The sequence below is a fragment of the Cygnus atratus genome, chromosome 1 (genome assembly GCF_013377495.2).
Source record: "Cygnus atratus isolate AKBS03 ecotype Queensland, Australia chromosome 1, CAtr_DNAZoo_HiC_assembly, whole genome shotgun sequence".
Classification (NCBI taxonomy): domain Eukaryota; kingdom Metazoa; phylum Chordata; class Aves; order Anseriformes; family Anatidae; genus Cygnus; species Cygnus atratus.
Genome location: NC_066362.1, coordinates 131,893,031 through 131,914,235, shown reverse-complemented (window position 1 = coordinate 131,914,235; position 21,205 = coordinate 131,893,031). Strand labels below are relative to the sequence as shown.

The 21,205-nt window shown below is 38.9% G+C and overlaps 1 protein-coding gene across 10 annotated transcripts in view; it reads left to right on the top strand.

The window, feature by feature from the left end:
• The window catches only part of TBL1X (transducin beta like 1 X-linked), a 202,906-nt gene that overhangs the window by 43,578 nt on the left and 138,123 nt on the right, over positions 1 to 21,205 (top strand). For 7 of the 10 annotated variants that reach the window (XM_035542349.2, XM_035542358.2, XM_035542354.2 and 4 more), the window contains exon 2: positions 11,245 to 11,317. The exons of the other annotated variants lie outside the window; for them this stretch is intronic. The gene's annotated coding sequence lies outside the window, so the exon portion shown is untranslated. The remainder of the gene's footprint in view (positions 1 to 11,244; positions 11,318 to 21,205) is intronic. 10 annotated transcript variants of the gene reach the window in all.

Sequence of the window (21,205 nt, the reverse complement as noted above, 5' to 3'; positions counted from 1 at the left end):
CTTATTTGCAAGTCTGTCCGGCACATGTACTTTCCAACTAGGAATGCGGGTGGCTTCTGCTGGCAGGACTTTTGCAAGAGGTACTTGCAGTCGGATTCAAGTAAAAGTCATTTTTCAAGTCCTCCTGAAGTCATGCTGGTTTTCAACGTGCAGATTCCATATTAGAGAGAGGAAATACACTTCTGTTTTACAAGATTTATGGACTCTGATATATAAACATTGTCAGCCTAGATCTCAACTGCAAATATCAGGAGATAATTGTCCTGGTTTTCAAATTACTTGCTTTTTGTCGGAATAAGTCAAGTGTATACTCAATCAAAAGTGTGTGTATTTTATATTCCATGTATCATATATCAGAGGCCTAACCAGAATTGTGCCTGATACTTTCCTACAATTTCAGTGAAGCATAACCTTTTCCATCATCCAGAAGAAAGGGGCCGAGGTGATACATTCACATCTAGTTAATGAGTCCATGTGGCACGGAGGACAGAAAACCATCTTTACAGCCTGGGGCAAATGGCACTACTGCAGATTAATAAAATGCTGGGAGTTGCCGCAGCTTCATATGAGACAGGGTGTCAGCAGAGTTGTCCTAACTGGCTGTAGTGTGGCTTTTTCATCACTTCAGTTGTAAAGTAAAAGACAAGCGCTTAAGCCACCTTGGAGTTACTTTTTCCCATTGCTGGGCAGTCGGCTAGCTGCTGCCTGAGAGGAATACATCCCCTGCTGGTTACCAGCTCGGCCCTGCTGACCGGCAGGAACGTGCTAGGTCATGTCAGTTCAGTTGTTTCTGGTCCATTCCTTCAGTGATGCATGAAAGCTCTCTGAAAACATAACTTGTCTGGAAGGTATTTGTATTTCATACATAGGAGTGGTGTAGTGAGTATGTTAGCCTACAGCTGCTGAGAGGTAATGCTCAAGGCTTTGCGCAGCTCCACTCCTTCATTCTTGTGCAGCCCTGTTCTTAACACCAACTTTTACACCACTAGGTACTAGCAAAAGCCATCCCATCTGACTTACATATCTGTGAGCATTTTTTACATGCCAGTGGTATGTTCATGTGTGGAAGACAGCTCATAGTACAGCCTTACCGTGAAATGTTTAAGGTATATGCGTGGTAACGGGCAAAACGAGAGAACCCAAGTTCAAATATAACTAGGATATTTATTTTCTTAGAGGAAGCGGTTGTGTGCTGTCTGACTAGAATGCCTGCCTTATTTAAAGAAAAAGACTCCCGTGTATTAGCTCAGGGGGCAGTGCTGGCTCTGCTATAGTTGCTTGGAAGAAAAAGTATATTTTGGAACGTAGCTGCAAAACATGCGTGGCATTTCTGAGGCAATTAAGAGGTTCCAAGCTTTAAGGGAAATTAATTCGTGTTCTGTCTAGGCCTAGTAATGGTCATGTTCCAGGCAAATTTTTCACAAAGATAGGGTTTGTTAGTGGGAATAAGTTGGCATTAGGAGTTTTTGATTATTATTATGAAATTAACACTACGATGTGAGCAGCTACAATACACTGCATCGTGTAGGAACCATCAAGCTCTTTCCTTGGTTACCAGGTCAGCTCATTTGTCCATCATTATTCTTTGAATTTGTGCTACTGTGTTTTTAGATATTTTTTTCTAGTTTTATTTTGACCTGTGACTTACAGTGTGATCTAAATTTCAGAATTAGAAGAGCATTGAAATTAAAGATTCAGAGTCCTGAAAACATTTTTTTCAGGAGAAAGTACCAGTGTAAACACGAACTTTGGGAGAAGTGGTTATAACGGAGCAGCTTTTGCTCCAGTAACTAAGGGCAAGTATGTGTAGGAGGGGGTGACCTAAAGCCTAGAGGCTTGTCTGGATGGGAACACCACGAAAAGGCACTTGCAGTGCCAGCTGAGGACATGAATATGAGAGCGAGCAGTGATGAGCCGTGAGGTCTGGCCTTCCCGGGTATGTTCTGTGTGGCTCCTCGGCAGCCTAATGCAATTACATGGTGGAGGAGAGAAGTGGCCATCTATAACTGTCCATTTAGAAATGGCTTTTGAGTGCAGGCACAAGCATTTGGCATGAGGTAACAGGAGTACCCTTGTTACGGTGCTCTGTCAGTTCATCTGTTTGCTGCTACTGTTTGGAGGTGTATATTTAGGATTACGGATCAGAAAGTCTCAGTTGCTAATTCAGCTCTGCAGGCCCCCAGTGTCTGGTCTCAGACAGGTCGTTCTGGTCTTTATCTCGATATGCAAATATTTAAAATGAGAAGAACATCTGTTAACATCATAGGATGCTGTGTAGATGATTTAATGGTTGTAGCATCTGAATTAGGTAAAGTGCTGTGATAATGCCATTAATATGGCTCTAAGCCACCAGTATGATGCAGCTGTGAGAAAGGCTAATGTGCTTCTACAACACATTAGATACAATATTTTTGTCCAGAGAGGGAGAAATGCTAATAGCATTTTACAAAGCCTTCCTGAGACCTCATTTGGAATATTGTGTCTGATGCTGGTCACTTACAGTCTGGAAAGATGGCCTTAAATTGGAACAGGTGCAAAGACAGACTACGAGGCTGATCAGAGTAATGGAGTACTTATCTTTCAAAGTGCAAATTAGAAAGCTTCTGTTGTTTAGCTTGGTCAAATAAAGACTGAGAAGGGATAAAGCTATTCTTTGTAAATAAATTTATGGATAAACAGCAGGACTAAAGAACTGTTTCACCTAATGTATAACCATTGTGTCTGGTATTGATATTATCAATTGGCCTTGAATGAATTTAGACAAGAAATTATAAGAATGTTCCTAGCCATTATTTTTTTGAGACTTGGATTTAAAGTATTTGAAGTATTGAGGTCTCCAAGAGGTCTGAAGGGAGACTGAAGCTGTTTATTTTCATTACACTTATTTGGCACTAACAGCATACCTCAGGGTTTCCAGTGGTTGCCTGTGGATAAGAAGTATGTTTTTTTCTGCTCTTCTCCTCCTGAACCCGTTAAAAACTTATTTTACTTGTCCTCACTTCTACCCCCCATCTTCTCACATTCACCATTGCTGATTGCAAGATCTGGGATCAGGGATGAATGGCTCCCTGTGGGGAAATAGGCACACAATGATAATATTTTTATCCTCTTTCGTTGTGTGATGCATGGTCCACTTCTTGTGATAATTTAGGAGAAGTTGTTACTTTGCAATTAAAAAAATATATCACTGTTATTATAAAGACATAGGATATGGCCAATGACCTCAATTTCCATTTCTCCCTCTATCATATTCTGTAAGTCTATTCTTTCATATACCTACTGTGCTTTTTGTAGGGTATTAAGAAGGTTTTTGTGGTGTTTAGGGCACAAAGAACAGGTATCTGTGGAAACTTCAAGACTGAGCACTCATTGCATGGTTGCCTACAGTTGCACACTCATCCCGGAGTGCCCATCCTGTGTCTTCGAACTATGTTGAGGCGCACGCTGAAATGTCGCGCTAGTGATCCAGGCAAGATGTTGCGGTCTTTCCACTACTAAAACTTTGCTTTTTTCTCTGGAGAAGTTTTTCTGTCGTGATGTCTGAAGGATATATGTGTTTGGGTTATCCTGTACCCAGGAGGAGTGTTGTTAGTAAGCAATACCTTGGCGTTTGGTCATCCTCTGCCATTGCTTTTGTGGCATCCGTGAGACAGTGAACTTCCAGGGAAATCAGCGTATCGTCAAAGACCTCAGATTGAAAGGGAAAATAAGGAAGGAGAATGAGATGTGAAATGCTTTCACAGGGTCTAACTTTGGTATTGAATTAAGTCATCAGAATGTGGGCAGGAAGTAGCAGATGATAAAGAGCAGCACTTCCATTAGGTTGTCTTGTTTTTCACAAAGCCATACAACCAGAGAGTCGCGTAGTGTTTATAACACATTCATGGCATAGCTGCTTCCTGCTAAGTGTGCAACAGGAAGAAGTGGTGTTCTTAAATTAGTAAGTTAAGGTCACAGAGAAAGCATCTGGTAAAAGATGGAGTACAGCTTTCTAGATTTTATTCTGGACAGGATTTAAAGAGAAAGTTTCCCTTCAGCGTTTCACTGGAGGGCCAGATTGCAAAGTAAAATCTAAGTTCTTAAGTTACTGTTTTTTTAGACCCAGGCCATGTCGTGCCACCAAATGTTCAGCCGACTGTGAAGAGGACTCTGTGCTTTATGTGACTATTATTACCAAAAAAAAAAAAAAAAAGATTCTTGCAGGGAACAGCTATAATGCTGAATATGAACAAAATACCTTGTTAGTCAGTGGAGAACTCTTAGCAAAGTAAGTGGGGTAAGCAAGAGACTATAGCTGCTTTTACCAATAGCTTGCCATGTGGTTTTGTACAAATTATTTGAAAAGGAGTCAAATAATTTTGAACAGCTCATTAATTTTTCTAATTGGGGCCGGTTGAACATCGCTTTTATTTTCCCCATAAAAAGACTAGAGCTCCAGTTTAGGATGAATTCTCTTTCAATAAATGAGTTGAATTCAGAAGAGTGTACTTTAGCTTTGCTGACTAAACTTAATAGCCAGTCTCTTGAAAATTTTAGCCATAATATTTATAGTATAGTAGACAGTTAACGTGATTTATAATTTACTTTGAGAATAAAACAAGAAAAACACACTAGGGAATAAGTTTTAATTGAACAGACATACTGTGGCAGATTTCTTTCCCCCTGTTCAACAGTTTATAGATTGTCAATCTGAATAAAAATGCACCAAGAACTTGTCTTTCATTGACAACTGTGTGACAGCAACTGTGCTGTTTATATTTAAATGATGGGATTATCTCAAATACTTTCAGATGGTCTGAAGCAGACTTCCAGTAATGCCCTTCACGATGAGTCGCTATAATTAATGGTTCCTGAAACTACCAGGCCTCCGGCACTTCCTCTCTCCCACAACTCTCCGTGAACTGTGAAGCCTAACGATCAAAGCAATGCTAGCTATATTGCCTTTAGGCTGTACAAAGTATAAACCTGGATCACTTGTGCTGAAATGTTTGCTGAAAAGTTCTAGTGCTTGCCTGTGTGAGCGAGGTAACTACCATAAACCAGACTAAAATTGCTATAGCCGTAACGTTAAAATCCCCTTATTCTAGTAAGAGAGACTTTTCTAGGTTAGCTGTGCTGATTTTGGCTGAAGGTTGTTAAGCTGACAACCTATTTATTACCAAAAAAAGAAGATACCTCCTGAAGGTATGCAGTGGTGCGTTGTCCACAACCGGCAGCCATCAGCACCTGCGTCCTGCTCGTCCTGCGGCCGAAGGGCCGTGTCGCCATGAGGGGGGATTTGCAGGAGATGAGGCGAACCTGCCTCTGTGCGTGACTGTCCTGGCCTTCCTGGCGAGGAGCAACGCGGGGCTGAGCACAGTGTCCTTCCATGTCACCTGGCAGGAACCGGCATGTAAACGCCGTGCCTCTGCCCATCTCAGGCCTGGGAGCGTCAGCCAGGAGGAGTAAAATAGACTGAGGAGGATGGTTCCGGAAAGTGTGCAGGGACAAATACTGAAGCTCTCCTTGTGTCTTTAAAAAAATAAAATTCAACATCAATCTACAGTAGTTGCAGATGTTTATGTACCTGTTACCCTAATTAGCAAACAAACAGGAACGTGCTGGTGAATAGGAGAGACTTAGAGTGCCTACTTTTGATAAATGTTTAGGATTACGAGTGATAATTGGCTTCTGTATGAGTTATAGCTGTTGGATTATTTAGGTTTTGAAGCCTAGTTCCAAGGTCATGACTCACAGTAACAGTCCTGCTTCCTCCACGGAATGTGCAACTGGTGGATTTGTAGGGTCAGGCCAAGCCGGTGGCGGGAGCCGGGATGACTGGGCCTCATTTTATCTTCACCGTCAGCCGGCGGTATGCCAAGCTGCAGAACGGGAGGTGGCACAACATTAAATACATTGGTGTCACAGTTTGAGTCCTCTTTAGAAGAAATAAGGGTGAATACCATCTTACATTATCCTGACACATACCTTTAACATTCAGTGCTTATCAGCAAGATTCAAGTGTTTTGAGCAGTTTTGTCTCCCTGTTGCATTTAGGGGTCAAATGAGGATAACTAGATATTACTTTCAGCGTCAAGGTGTACGTAATGCAGTGGCTGAGCAAAGGAACGAGTGATTTATTTGTAATTATTGCATTCGTTGATGGTACTGCATCTTAATGTTTGTGTATCAGATACCCAGAACATTTGTTGGAAGGCTGTCTTGTCGTATACATAAATATTACCCATCATTTGTTTTTTAAATATAACTTCAGTGTACTGTCTTTATTTCAGATAAATCACAGTTACTTTTCTTTTGTTTCAGTGTTGAAAAAATGGAGATGTGTCTCTTTAGCAGACACCTTCTGGCATTGAATCATTTAGCTGTACTCTTAAGTATGCTGTTACTAACTCACCTCCCAGCACTGCAGTAGCTGTATAGCAGGGATATGTGTTTTTTTCACTGAACCTACATTTCAGCTGAGGGTGAGATTTTTAAATGAAGGCTATTCAGTCACATAGGTTTTATTACAGGCTGTGAGAATCCTTGAGCTTAAACCTCCTGGCTGTATTCGAAAATTTCACCCCGAAGAGAAAGGCTGCCCATCGCTGCCCCTCCTGAGCAAGCAGTCACTCTTATGCGTGCAGGCACATACACACACAAAATCTCTGCTTAGCCTCCGGAGTATTGTGTGGCATGCCAGAGGATTCAGGAGCTGACCCCATTAGTTGTCTGGGAGGTATAGGGTTTGGTAGTGCAGCAGAGCACAAGGGTAGATGAGCAACTGCGACTGCGGTTGTCATCCTGGAGGGGTGGGATTGTATTTGAGTGAAGAGGAACCCGGACCTGTTGCTGTGGCAGAGAAAGGCAGAGGAGCAATGTGACTGACTGTGGTACTGTCCTAATGAGATGGGGAAGTCTACTGGCTCACAGGAAGCAGTGAAGAAAAGCCACGTGTCTTTTGCATTATTTTAAATGAATCCTCAGGAAAGAAACCCAAGGCTTAGGCACAGAGCGATTTAACCAGCACATGAAGCAAAATAGCATGTGCAGTGCGCCATGAAAATGTGACCCTGTGTATTAGAATGAAGTGGGGGCAGAAGAGGAAAAGTAAGAAGAATTTTAAGCTCTGAGTAGCAATTAGCAACAGAGCTGCTTTTAAATCCAATGCCACCCTTCTAGATTTGTCTTTTTCCAGAACTTCTGTATTCTGGACAATCAACATGCAGGTTACAGCAAACAAGATTATAAACCTTAGGAAGCTACTTGCAAAGGTATTATGAAAGTTTATTATCAATTTTTCACTTACTCTAATTTAGTATTTACATTCACCTTTCTGATATACCAGTCCTAAATTGTATTAAAGCTAAGGAAAAGCTCCTTCAGTATGTGCAGTACATGTAGGTTGTGACTCCTAAAGTACTGATTATAATGCGGAAAGGCAATTGTGTAGTAGTATAATTGTGATTATACTACTATATACATATATACTATTATACATAGTATAATTGTGATTATACTATGCAGAAAGGCAATACAAACTGAAATTTGGGTTGTATTTCAGTGAAGAAATGATGGGGAAGAGGAAGAAACAAACATAGGGAGATGAATGGAAGAGGAGGAGTTGCATGAGACAAGAAAATGTTTATGAGAAAAGAAAAAATAAGATAGAAGGGCAGATTAGTGAGAGAACTGACAGGTTTAGGATATATATGTAAATTCACATTAGGAAGAATCCTACAGCTAGCTGTTAGGTTTCATTTATACCAAGAGAGATCACCAGTCCTACTTTCTATGAAAGTCTGTGTTACCTCTTCTTTTTTAAAGATGCTTGTTACAAATAGTGGTGATGTCATGAGGTAATCCAGAGAGCTATTTTTGTGTGTTCAAATGTGGGAATAATGTTCTTAATGAAATTCTCATCAGATTTGAATTTATTATATAACTGCGACTTGTTTGTGTTGATTTACTCCTAATTCTGTTGATACAAACCCTATTGTTACCAACCCAATTATTTAAACTATTCTAAAAATAGGACTTATGCAATAAATCAAATGTCTTTTAATTTTCTTTATTATTTTACATTTTGAAGTAAATAACCTCTCATAACTGTATGAAATCATCGTAAATTCAGCCTTAACCCCCTTAAGCCTCTTCCCAGAAAAGGGGGAGCTGTTTGAGACAAAGTGGGAAGATATCTTTGGTTGGTTTGTGCTTTCTGGAAAAAGAGATGAATGTATGCTAGCATCTACTTTCTTCCAGTGGAATAAAGATAAGTGCACTTATCCTTGGTAAACAGAGCTGAGAACACCCACTGTTAATTAAAAACTACCTTCCCCCCAGTAGTTAATATATGTGACTGAATCAAGGGCTGTTCTGTGTTCAGAAAGAATGACTTCAAGAAGTGCTAGCATATTAACTGAAATGTAGAAAGAGTTTAGGTTAAGATTTACAGTCAGTCTAATTTTTTTTTTGGGGGGGTCACTGTACAAATGGAGGATAATGAGATAAATTACTGTTTTTTTTAATTTTAAAGTTGAGATTGTGTTAATTTAACATCAAGACTGAAGTACCTGCAATCCACAAAACCTTCATATAGCTGCCCCAACATCTAAGTATATATAGTTGTCTCTGTTTTTCCGTAGTAAAGGATTTAAGTGCTCAAAATTCTACCTCTTCACAGACAGCACTGCTGCTTTGGCTTGTCTCCTGGGATCCTCAAATTAAGCGTTCCTGCACATAAGCAGCTCTGGTGCAGATCTATTTAACACCCATCACCGGAAGCGACTTCAGCATGGAGCACAGCAGCCATAGCTATGGCATGTGAATCACTATGTAGGAGCCAGGAAAGGAAATAAGGGAAAGATAGTCAGCTGTTGAGAATAAATCTGAAAATTTAGGTAGGGCAAGAGGGAAGTGCAGAAGGGTGAGAGGGAGAGTAAAACAGTGGGAAAGCCACTGGAAAGTAAAAAGCAGTGTGAAAGAACACTCAGATCTATCGGTGGAGGGGACAGAAAGCTGAGAGATGATGCTAAGATTAAAAGGAAAGGTAGTGCCTGAGAGCTGGAAACTAATGGGAATGAGATTCTGGTTGGGGGGAGGGCAGGGAGCAATATGTCATGTAATGAAGTGGATGAGAGCAAAGCAGCTATTCTAAAGAGGCAGGAAGACAGGACTGAGATCAGATACGCAAGGCTGAGCCTGATCACAGGGAGTGTGATGCAGGTGGTGGTGGTTGCCCCATGGGTTGGTGCTGGTACAGCTTGGGTGAGGAGAGGTGGCCAAGTTCTGGGGGAGAATCTGAGTGAGCAAAATGGAACTTCGCCTGCTCGGTGGCTGTTTTCCTTAACAGAGCTGGGAGTTAAACCAAGCTCAGAAAGCTGTCTTGAAGAACATTGAGCTACGAAGAGCAAGCGCTGCAGAGCTGGGAAAGTGAAGAATTAAGGTTGTCTAGACCTTGGTAACTGCGCCGCCTTGGATGTTATAACGTGGTTTTAAGTTATATGATCTCAGAATTATAAGGTCTTTTTGCAGGAGCACAAGTGTATGAAGACTGTGTAGCAAAGGAGACAGGTCTTTGGAAAATTGCTTTAATTTGTTGTAGAAGCTTTGGGATAGGTAGTGAATGGGACAATGTGCTACAAGAAATGAAAGATGCATCACCTAGTTAAGGCAGATGACTACAACTTCCGCAGAGAATTAAAAAAATGTATAATGCTAGGTGCTCTAATAAATGACTTTTAGAAATATTTGGTTGAATGCTAAGGTTTGTAATACTCTCAACTCAAAAGTTTCATTCTTTAAGTTCCAAGTCTATGGGGGTCATATGTGGTACCTCACAGGGGACTGCAGTATCATGGCAGTAGCAAAGAGAAGCTCTGTGGGAACCCAGAGCAGATAAATCATAGAGCTGTGCCATGACCATATGTAAGTCAGTTAACGTGAAGATTTTCAGTACTGTTTTCTTCTGCCTACTCTGTTCACTGAGTGAGGTGGGTACAGTGGAAGGAAATTGCACCTCATCTCCTAATAAAAAGACTGGATATGAACCAATTAACTAGGACTACTTAAAAAATAAAAATAAAAATTTGGACTTACATAGTGTTTGCCTTAAAAATGTTAGTTTCCACCTCATCAGACACCTTTCTTGTTTTGAGACTTACAGTTTTGAGGGCTTATATATAGCTTGCTGACTTTATTTATTTATTTAATGTACGCTTTCCATATACTTATCCTGGGAAAAGCTGGATGCACAATATGCAAACAAAACTTAAAAACTAGGAAGTATAGTTGCAGTTGGTTTTGAAATTTCCAATGACTTCTAGTAAATTCTTCTTTGAAAGAGAGTACCTTGCTTACTTTTAGGATGATATATTTACTTGCATGATGGAGAAAATTAAAAATAATTTTCTTTTGACCTGATGTAATTTGAATTGTGCTTTAGGGAAACTAGTTCCATGTTTGTTTTCTTTTTAATTTGGTTATATTCTGACCATGGTAAAAAGTTAGGCAGTAATTACTATTTAGAGAGAATTGCTTTGGTTGTTGTGTTATATCAAATGCATTGCTTTTCTACGCTGTTATTGTTAGATGGGCTGGTCTAAATTAGATGGTCTAATTCTGGAAAATTTGAATATGTGCAGGTGGACTTTTGTGTCAGTAAAGCCACACTTATTTAATTGGAACTCCATATGTCTGCAAAAATTGATTCCATATGGTTGAATAGCACATTTTGGAATGGTTCTTTAATCCATACTAGTGCCAGGAGAAAGTAGAGTAACTTTATTTTTTGAGCTCCTCTTTAACTAAGTGACAGCACACCTGTACACAAACCTTCTTTCAGTTTTTAAAGTGGCAATTGAATATGTAGGGTTTTCTTGTCACATGTTAACAGCTTTAAGGTAGCTTAAATCTGTGGCTAACAAAGCCTTAACTGTGTTGCTTTCTGTTTGTACTCCTAAAAACAAGTGATGAAACGTACCTAAATCATGCAATCCCGCCTTCTACGAGGTTGAATTTACATAAGGTTTCTCACAGAAAACTCTTTCATTTAAGGCTGTGCTAAGTCATAAAAACCTGGTCAAGTAAAAAACGGTCTTTCTGCAGAGAAAAAAAAGCTCTGAGTTTCCTCCTGGTTAAACCAACTGATGGGAAATAATCCTGTTAGAAAATTTTTTAATTGCTGATAATGTTGGGTCATAATAGTTCATATAATCAAGAGATGAACCTAAGAGGAGTTATGTAAATTGATTTTTTTTCCCCTAGGTACCTAAGGATAAAACTGGCCTGAAGGGAAAATCTGGGGGAAACTGGGGAGCTTGACTGTACTTGCACCTGAGTAAGTGAACATTTAGCTGGAAATCAGCTTTACAAAATGTTAAAACTGTTGACTGTTTTTCAGCATCTTCTCGTCTACTTGCAAAGTGTAAATTGAGACTGTACCTTAGCTTTTGGATTGAAAAATACTAGAAGTAGTAGGGCTAGCTAAATGCAATGCAGCATACAACCTTCAGTACTTTTTATTCCTACCCTTAAAGCCTCCATAAAATTAAGTGTAGATTATATGCAAGATTCTGGTATTTTGCCTTTTCAGCTATTTATCTGGAGACTAAATGCTGAATTTGAGTGACCTCTCTGTTTCTTAAACTCAAACTTGTGAGTTGCAATCATTATGGGGCACTGAGGTTCAGAAGGATTGAAGTCCTAACAAGAGGCCAGGTTAAGTATGAGGCCATCAGGGGATGAAGGCTAAGAAGAGGACCTCGCAGTGGCTTAATATGGTTGTTTTGCAAGGGGTGAATTAGCTACCATTAAAATAGGACAAAGAGAGATTTTCTTCATCAGTTTTGATGGGGCATGTGACAGACCTTCCGAGGCATTGGAAGGTGGCCAACAGTTCCAAACCCAACCTACACAGGTTTTTCAAAAGGCAGGAAAAAAAGAGTTGTAGCAGTTTCAGCTATAGCAGTTATCCGCCTCGCTTCCATTCCTGGCAATCCAAGCATTATTTTGGTTACAATAAATTATTTTACATGTCAAAAAGGTACTTTGTTTTATTATTTAATGTATTTATTTATTCATATATGTTATTATATGAAATACATGTAATTTAATGAGTAGATAAATACAGTATAGCATGAAACTTCTTTCTACTGTTAACGTATTTTTAATAATGGGCAAGTTAATCGAGTTTTCTGAAACAATTGCCAGAGCTGAAGCCTTTCTTCCTGCTGGCATTTATCACGTTAAAAGAATTAGTTTTAGTTTCGTAAGACTTCAGTAAGTTGAATATTCTTACTGGTATTAAATTTTACAAACTATTTCTCAGCTGAGAGTCGCTCAATTTAATCTGATCTTGTTATCAGTGCATTTTATTCCAAATCTGTTCTGTGGTTTAATCATGTTCTTGTGCTGAACTTATAGACTGGTATCTGTCATGTCACTGCATAAAAAGTATATTACATTTTGCCATAGTATTCAGCGTGTTTTTCTCTTTGCAGTAGAATAGAAGACCAAAAAAAAGTATCCTTCATTGGTTTTGATATTAAAGAGAAATAAAAATGTACCTTAAAATGTACTAGGCTTTGTAAGCTATACACACGTAAGACTTATAATAAATTCATTTACAAATTGGAAATGTTTCATGTCTGCCTTCTGCATTATCATTCTTTGATTTGTAAGTTAGATATTGAATCACAAATAATGCCTGAGACATCATTAGAAGTAACTGGCTGCTTTCTGGTGCATTTGTTGTTCTCACCGAAGTTCTGGTTCCTGCGAAAAATGCGCCTCGTCAAACTCACACTCATTGTGCACGGTTGTAGGAACTGGGACCATGAACTCTAGTGAACAGGTGTAAGGTTTATTAAAGGAGAGAAACTTGGTGTTCTTAAATGATAATGGCATGTTTTTAAATTGAAATTGGCTCAACAGTTCTGTTTTAAATCCAGCAGGGACCTTTGAGAGAGCTTTTTGCCTTGCTTCTTTTAACTTTTGTACTAACGCACAGCAAATGTTTTCATTTATTTCCTGTGTTATCAGTCCTACTCTGCATATTTTAGCCTATTGCTTTTGACAGTGATGAAAGGCAGGTATTTCCTGACCTTTTGTATTTCGGGTGCTACATACGTTCAGCTGTTCATTTCAAGAATATTTTCTTCTTCTGTCTTGTTCCTGCTTTGTCATTTTGAAGGTAGCGCTAGAAATTCCAGGTGCAATTGCAGTCCTTTTGGAATTGCAATTTAAATTTTGTGGTTGTGTATGTGAAAAAGGAACTTTCCCATGCAAAAGAAAGGTGGTCATTCTGCTGCTGGGCTCGAGTATTTGTAAGGGTAGTGGTTCTTGGATGAAAAAGAGATCTTGTCAATTTTCTGTCACTTTTTACTTGGAAATTGTCCATAATTGTTGTTTGAAGAAGGCAGAATTGTCCTTAATTGTTGTTTGAGGAAGGCAGAAGTCAAGAACTATTGGACCAACAGATGGAGATAATCTAGTTAAACTGTATAGTCTATGCCTTTATGAATATGAGGTTGATCTCTACTCTAATTTAGGTGTTTTATCCAGTTTATCATTTGCCAGTTATTTGTAGTTACTGCATCACTTACATTTGTCCTCATAAAGAGTAGAAATTGAGAGCCCCAAGGCAAGATTTCTCAGTTGAGCATGGAAATGAACTGGCCATGCTTTTGAAAGCATTTCCATGCAGCAGCCCTTGTGCCTGGTGTTCTGAAAAGATCTTCGGCTTTGTGGAAATCTGCGTCTTGGTGTGAAACAACATGAAATGTGTCAGTGACGCAAGTCTCCATGTACTGTATTGTGTTATTTTTCAGGGGTTGTTAGGTAATGTTCTGTACCTTAGTTTATGGGCTGAAGTGAAGCTGACTGATAGAGCCTGTTGATGCTGTAGGATAAAGCTCTTCAGCTTATTGAGCAGTTAACCTCAGGGAGATTGTTGTTATTTTTGTAAATCATATTGTATGTTTCTGACAGTTTTTAAAGATATCATATGCTCTGCTGTTCCATTAGCATGAAAAATAGTCAAGAAGTCTCTGGGGTTTAAAATGCTTTTTCTCTACAATATCTTTCTCACGGAGATTGATTAAGTTTCTAATTAGAGATGTATCAACTTAGAATCCACTGAAATTTAAAAAGGTTGATGTATGATGAGACAATCCTAGAAGGTTGTTTAATCTTATGAGCAATTTTTGGTTGAGGTTTTTTAATATATATAGTTTTCAGAGGGCTTCTTTGGCTGGAAAGTGGCGTTTGAGTAATGGAAAGCTTCAACAGCTGAAATTCTGTTAAAAAGAAACCAAATTTATTTAAACAATTTTATTTATTAAATAATATGTTCTCAGACAGCTAATAGAATTGTACTTGCAACCTTCCCCCATGCTTTCTGTCTTTGAAAGACAACTTATTTTGATCTGACCTAAAATGTTAATGAAATTATATCTCCTTGTCTTAGTTGCCTGAAGCCAAGTGTCACAGCTTTTCAGTGGTGTTTGGAAAGTTGTATATCACTGAATTTGAAAGGTACAAAAGTCCTGTGGTTGGCCTCATCATTAAAATATATAGACACTTCTGCTTTATGAGGCTGTAAACCAGATAATTCATCACTAGTGGGGATCTGGAGGTAGCCGTGGGCTTTTAAAGAACAATATGTTACATTACAAATTCCTTTGGAGGGGGAGTGGGTTTTTAGGGATTCCTGGAGAGTGGATGCCTATTATGAAGATATTGTGCATCTAATAAACCACGTATTTACCTGTTTGTTTTTTGTTTGTTTTGTTTTGTTCTGTTTTCCTAAAAGTCTAAGAGCATTCAAATCTTCTGTCATAATAACAGTAACAATTACTATTGTCTCTTCAAGCACAGGAAGGGAGGGAAAAAATGATTTATTTTTTTCTTAAATAGGTGAAATGTTCTCACTAACTGTTTAAATAAATGATTGTGTGTCTACGGTAACACACACTTCATGTGAGCAGCAGTGCAGCTTACTGCTGCTGTTTGCCCAAATAACGAGAAATGAGAAGGAAAGGGAGGATGACAAGGGAGACGTATAGGAGATTGGCATTGTGGTATGAACAAATTTACACTGTGACTTTATGGGGAGGGGGGGCTCATTACAGGATGCTTGATGTGTTTGCTGCTTTTTGATATTATGAAAGCATCTTTAGTGATCCTTTTTGCAAACCAGCTCATGCAGTAACTGGCAAAACAGAAGCAATTAGTGGTGTAATCTCAAAGGGAATCTCAAGCTTCACTTTAAGTGCAATGATTAAATCCACTAAAATGATAACCATTGCTGCCAAGAACTCCTGTAATTGGTCACTAATGTATTTTGTTGTAGCAGTCGATAACTACTAGATTTCAGGCATGTAATTAGTAATGCACACACGTTTGGTCAGTAAAATTGAAAATCCTAATAACCGAGGCTGGAGGGGGCAGAAGGGAACACAGAGCTGGAGAACTGAAATAGCGCTCTGTTGATAGTACCTAACTAGAACTGTATGCTTCAATAAAACAAGTGTCCTACTGTGCTGGAATACAAATGGGCTGTCTGTGGCAGGATATAGCAAAGACGTTTGGCAGAGAGGGATTTGAAAGCTTCTGGCATAATGTAATTGAATTGGCCATTTCTTTAAAGATACAGCAAATTGTTTGCTGCAGCATTCATCATCATAAGGAAGGTCAGACAGCTTGCCAAACATACGATATTCATAATAAAAAGTAAAACGGTGACGCTTATATTTAAACACAAATCATATTATCATATTTGTAAAAGCTGTGGAAATGAATGGGAATATTTTGGTGGCGCTGAGGCATTAGTAATTTAAGTAAGATTGTAATTCAAGAGGGGAAAAGCGTATAGTCAGGGAAAAGACCCCCAGGGGACTTCAGCTAGTGAGCAACATATGATCCCCCTGATTTGCGAGGATAGCGGGTGTTTTGGCAGGAGTATTGCTGACTCTTATTTCTGATCACTTAAGAGAAGACAAGCTTATGTCATCCTATTTTTTTCCCTTTTAAGAAAACAAAGGGGAAAATAACAAAGAAGAAGGAATTAAGTGTTCAAAAAGAGACAAAATCTAAACTGAAGCATTGCGGGTGTTTGTTAGAGTCAGTTATGTTGTGACAGAACAAGATGATGCAACACACTGTAGCATCTGAAATGCTATATGAAATGCTCAGTATCGGTACACTGGGAAAACCCTCTCAAGTCACATCCATAACGCTGAACATAAATTGTATGATGACAGGGGCTTTGGGCCACACAGTGATGCCTCTGCAAATGAGGAGCTGTTAGCTTTTAGGTTCTAACACATTCAGGAGACTGGCATTTTGATTTCTTGCACCACTGCACCACTGATAGGGTTGGAAATGGGAATCAAAATAATTAGATTGGATATATAGATCCCAGCAAACCAGCCAAGAAAGCGGCGAGGGGTGGGGAGAGCCACTTTCGATTCTAAAACGTGCCTGGGCTTTTTTTATGAGAGGGTGAGGATGGAAGATGTAAACTAGAGTGCAGATGCTCACCATTTATATTCAAAGCATGTAATAAAATAATTGAATATATGCTTCCTCCCATTAAAGCCTGTTAAAATCAGTAATAAAGTACATTAGGATTATATTAAAAGGCAGCTAATTTTTTGGGGCAATATATCTCAGTTACAGTACCAGAGAGGTACTGTACAGAGATAGGCAAACTGGGAACCGTTCTTATACAGCACCTGAGGCATTCTGCCTTGTGGATTCAGGATTGTTTCCATCAGTGCATTTGCCATTATTTTGTCCAGCAGTAGCTTTGCAGTATGCCCTCTAGCAATTTTTCCACAGGCCAACAGTTGTTCTTCTCCAGAACAACTTCTTGCTAAGTCACTCACCATTTTCCCTTGTAAAAAAGACATCCTTCCCTTTATTCCTGAGTTTCCATATCTGATAGAAAATGCCCTCCTTTTTCTGCTATGCAGATTCCTCCTTCAGATATTTGTAAATTATTACCCCCCTTTCTCTTATTTTGTCATTTTTCACCCATACAAATTGTTCTTTGCAACACCTAGTCAATGCAACAGTCTAGTAAATATTGAGTACCAGTCCGAAATAGCCTAGTGGTTTGTGTGCTCATCTGTGATGAGCAGAGCAGTGGACTCAGATCCTTTGCTTTGAAACCAGGTGTCCAGATCTGTCTCTGCTAATACTATATGATAATAACACATACTTGAGTATTTGACCACTTTTGCAGAAGGCTGTCCTGTGTCCTGTCCTGAAAACGCTAGCTGAATTTGCAAGCAAAACTCAGCAGTTCTTAGCTTGGGTTTTAATCACTGGAAAAAGCTGTGGTGAGCAATTTCTGAGCATCCTTGTTTGGAACTAAATGCCAGCATTTTTTCTCTGTCTGGTCCCCTACTCCAGGTCTCCAGGCAGTTTTAAAAGTTAGTTAGTTTTCTTACTATGCTCCTCAATTCATTATTTCACATTAGGCTACTCAGTTATAAATAAAGACAGTAATGAGGAACAGCAAAGTGATGTCTTTTCTTCCTGATCTGCAAACCCATAATATCTAAAGCTCCTTCAAAATTTTTCACTTGTGTACCTCAAGGTACGTACACTGCATCATATTGTACAACTTGCATCTAACGCCACCATTCAGTGATTTGGTCAAAAGTAACTACGGAGTTTTGGTATATAATTGCAAGACAACAAATAAATGGTGTATTTGTATTATCCATATGGAATGAATGATATGTAACTAGTATGGAAGTGCAGCAAAGGTGCAATGTGTAGGAGCAGCACTCGTACTTGACAGCTGGAATTTAGGGCATTTGAACTTACTGGGGAAAGAGTTTGGGAGCTCTGGAGGAGCTCATCTTCCTAGTAGGAAATTGGTATAATCCAATCTGTTTTGTCAAGTAGAGACTGAAATTGAGAAGTAATCATCATCTGGTAATGAGCATGTGAAGATGTATGACATGAGAAGGCTCTTTTGTTTGGAAGATATGAAAATAAAAAGATGCATCAGAAATAAGCTAACGATAGAGTTCAAACAGGAAACAGATTCTGCTATTCCCCCAATATTCGTAGCTATTTAAGTTGGTAAATTGTTGAAATTGAGATGAGGAGTTCATCATTAGCTGACATTTCTGCATCCCATTCAGATTAAAGTCTTAAATACAGATTTCTTTCAAAGTTAATTTTAATGCAAGAATTGCATCTTTGAGTTAAAAACAAACAAACAAAGAAAAAAACAACTTGCATTATTGAGGAAACCCAGTTAGATAATACTGGTCTCTTTTGGTCTTTGTGCTTCTGAAGATCTTTCAGTTAGAGGTTGTCTCCGTATATATGCAGATTATTTAGATTATTTAGTTAGCCATATGTTTCTGTTGGACAGTCACCACACAGTAGTCACTGTACAAAAAACCTGAAGAAATAATACAGTAATTTTCCTGCTCCTAAAGTTACCTCTGTAAGTACTGACCGATGTTCAAAGTTTCAAAGTTGACTTGGATGTTTGGCACTTGTTCGGCACTGATGTTTCACATAAAGAATTCAAAAAACTGTTGTGGTTTTTATAATTTTACCCTTGACCTTTATCTACAGTGGAATTGGCTGGCAGTATTACAGACACTCTAAACGCAACATTTTATTTACGGCAATAATTCTGTAGAAGACTAAATCCCACAGAGATTGGAAGAAAACAGGGAATGATGTATCTTAGCTTTTTCAGATTGATAACGTGCTGAATGTGAATGAATAGCAAATGTGACTGACTTGAGCAAAGAGATCAAATGAAATACCTTGCACGGGTTCCATAAAGTCGAAGAGGACTGCCACATTTGATCACCCATGTTTTGACTACTGCCATTCAGTGAATATAGCATTGTATTTTACGCTGGCAGTAATAACAAGGCAGTGCGTTACGCAGGTAATGTTTTCTATACCTGTTAAAGTGTGAAATGCTATTCAGTATTTCCCTTTCCAATGTATCAATATCCTTCTATGGTATGAATTCTGAGTAAAGGAAGCACCTTCAGCACCCCAGTATGGTGTTTGTTTTGTCAAGAGACTTGCAGACAGCTTTAATTTTGTATTTTAAGATATTAAAATAACACGATACACACATCAGGATGTGCCACATACCTAACTTGATTGTACTGTAACTCAGAGCAAATTAGGCAGTTTCTTCCTTATCATGAAGACTTTTCTGTGCATTTTGTTATCTTATCTTATCCTTGGTTATTGGAACCATGCTTAGGTTATATTAGAGGAAAGCTTCTACCATTGTCTTCAGAATTAATTATGTTCCATGAATACCTTACCCAACTTATATCTTCAAACTTTTCACTGCCATTGCACGTGAGATGGGTCTTTTGCTGTACAACTAATGAACCCAGCTCTTCATTACTCCATGTTGACCTTGCTTTGAAAGCTATCTGAAAATATGCAAAAGCATATGCAAATTCTTTTGCTTTTTCTGATCTCTTATGTGAATATTTAGAAACATGGTGAATGATCTCCTCATGTGGGGTCGAGTAGAATGATGTACATTCTTTGTTCCTTCCTAAACTGGTGGAGGAATTTCATTTATACACAAACTTAGCTGTAAAGAGATGCATAAAACTTGTTACTTAAAAACATAAGTAGGATGGCTGTCTGGGATTCAATTTTACCAAAGATGTAGAAAATGCTTGTTTGTTTATTTGTTTGTTCTTGAAACAAAAACAGTATGTTATCCTAGGGGAATATGTTTTTGAAACTTGCTTTGTTATTGTACCGGCACTTTTAAAGCATTAGTTAGTTGTTAAAGGAACAAAACCCTTCTCCTGCCCATGGATTGTTTAGAAAAAATTAAGCTTGTTTAGGAAATAAAAAGTGACAGCACTAATAGATTACCCTCCCTACCTGGGGAAGTGCTTCCCTTATTTTTCTTTTCTGTGCCCCTCTCCAGGAACAAAGCAATACAAAAATGCAGATGTTGAAAGACACGAAAATGTGTTTAAAGTATTTTCCTTCTGTCTTGGAACAATGGTTGCTGACAGCAGAAAGCTTGCTTGCTTGTTAAAATTAGATTTGAATCATCAGTGTAATAGCTGTAGGAAATTGTAGGATGGAAGGATGCCAGGAAGCCTATCTATATCTACCCTTGCAGTAAGTGTAAGGTGGTCCCTGAATGACTTTGACTGGTTCCTCAGTTGAGTAAGCTTGCTCTAAATGATGAGTTATGGAAACTAGTTTAAGCATCCTTAAAATATTTTGTACCTGAGCAAAAGCTATTTAGGTGGGGTACCGAGAAGAGACACAAGGCTTTGTCAACAAAGCAAGATTGCTGGTACAATTTAGGCTTCCTGAGTGCATGTTCTTGGTTCTTACATCTCCCTTAAGTGGACCCAAGCTCTTTGCCTCTCACCGTTTGCCTGCACTAGGATAAAAAAAATAATCTGTGTTTGAGGGGTTGGTTTACTGGGCTTTAATGATCTTAAGAACACTGAGAAGTTTTCATGAGCCAGCTGTGAGTGAAGTAGGGGACTGTGCCCTCTCAGAAGCTGCGCCAGAGCCAGCATCATTTTGGCTTATTCTGTTTCTCCTCAGCTGTTTTAAGGCAGTCCAGCACCCAGTTGCTTCCTTGCTGTAGTTGTTATCCATTGGCTTCACGGTAATCCAATCTGGAGAAGACAGTGACCTCTCTATGCACCTTAAAGCCACAGAAATGGCTGTAATTCTGCTGATGCAGAACGCAGGTGCCCATAGCTGCCCATTTAAATCTTTTTTTTTTTTTTTTTTTTTTCTTGCAGAGGGTCTGGTTATATCTCTGCTGTGTACTGGCTTCTATTTCATTCCTGATGTGGTTTTTGTACTATTTCCATAAGCAGCTTGGTTTCTGATTACTTCAGGGAGTGCTTTACGTGATATAATGGTAATTGACATCAGCTGAAGTGCTAAAGCTACCAGTCTCTAATTTAAATTAGTGCCAATTTGAGATCGGAGGACTGAAAGCAGGATTGTGCCTGGGAGAGGCCCCTGCTTTTGGAAATTTAGTTGGTTCTCATACCAGAGTAAGAATTTTCTGACCTTCAGGTCGTGTGGTTATTCTTTTTCTGGGTGGTAAAACAGAATCAGAGTGGTTGTGAGGGATGATCAAGGGGGAATTTTAGTTTAAGTGTTTAATAACGTTTAGTGCGTTACTGTTGTCTTCATCAGTGCTATAAATGCAATCAGACAT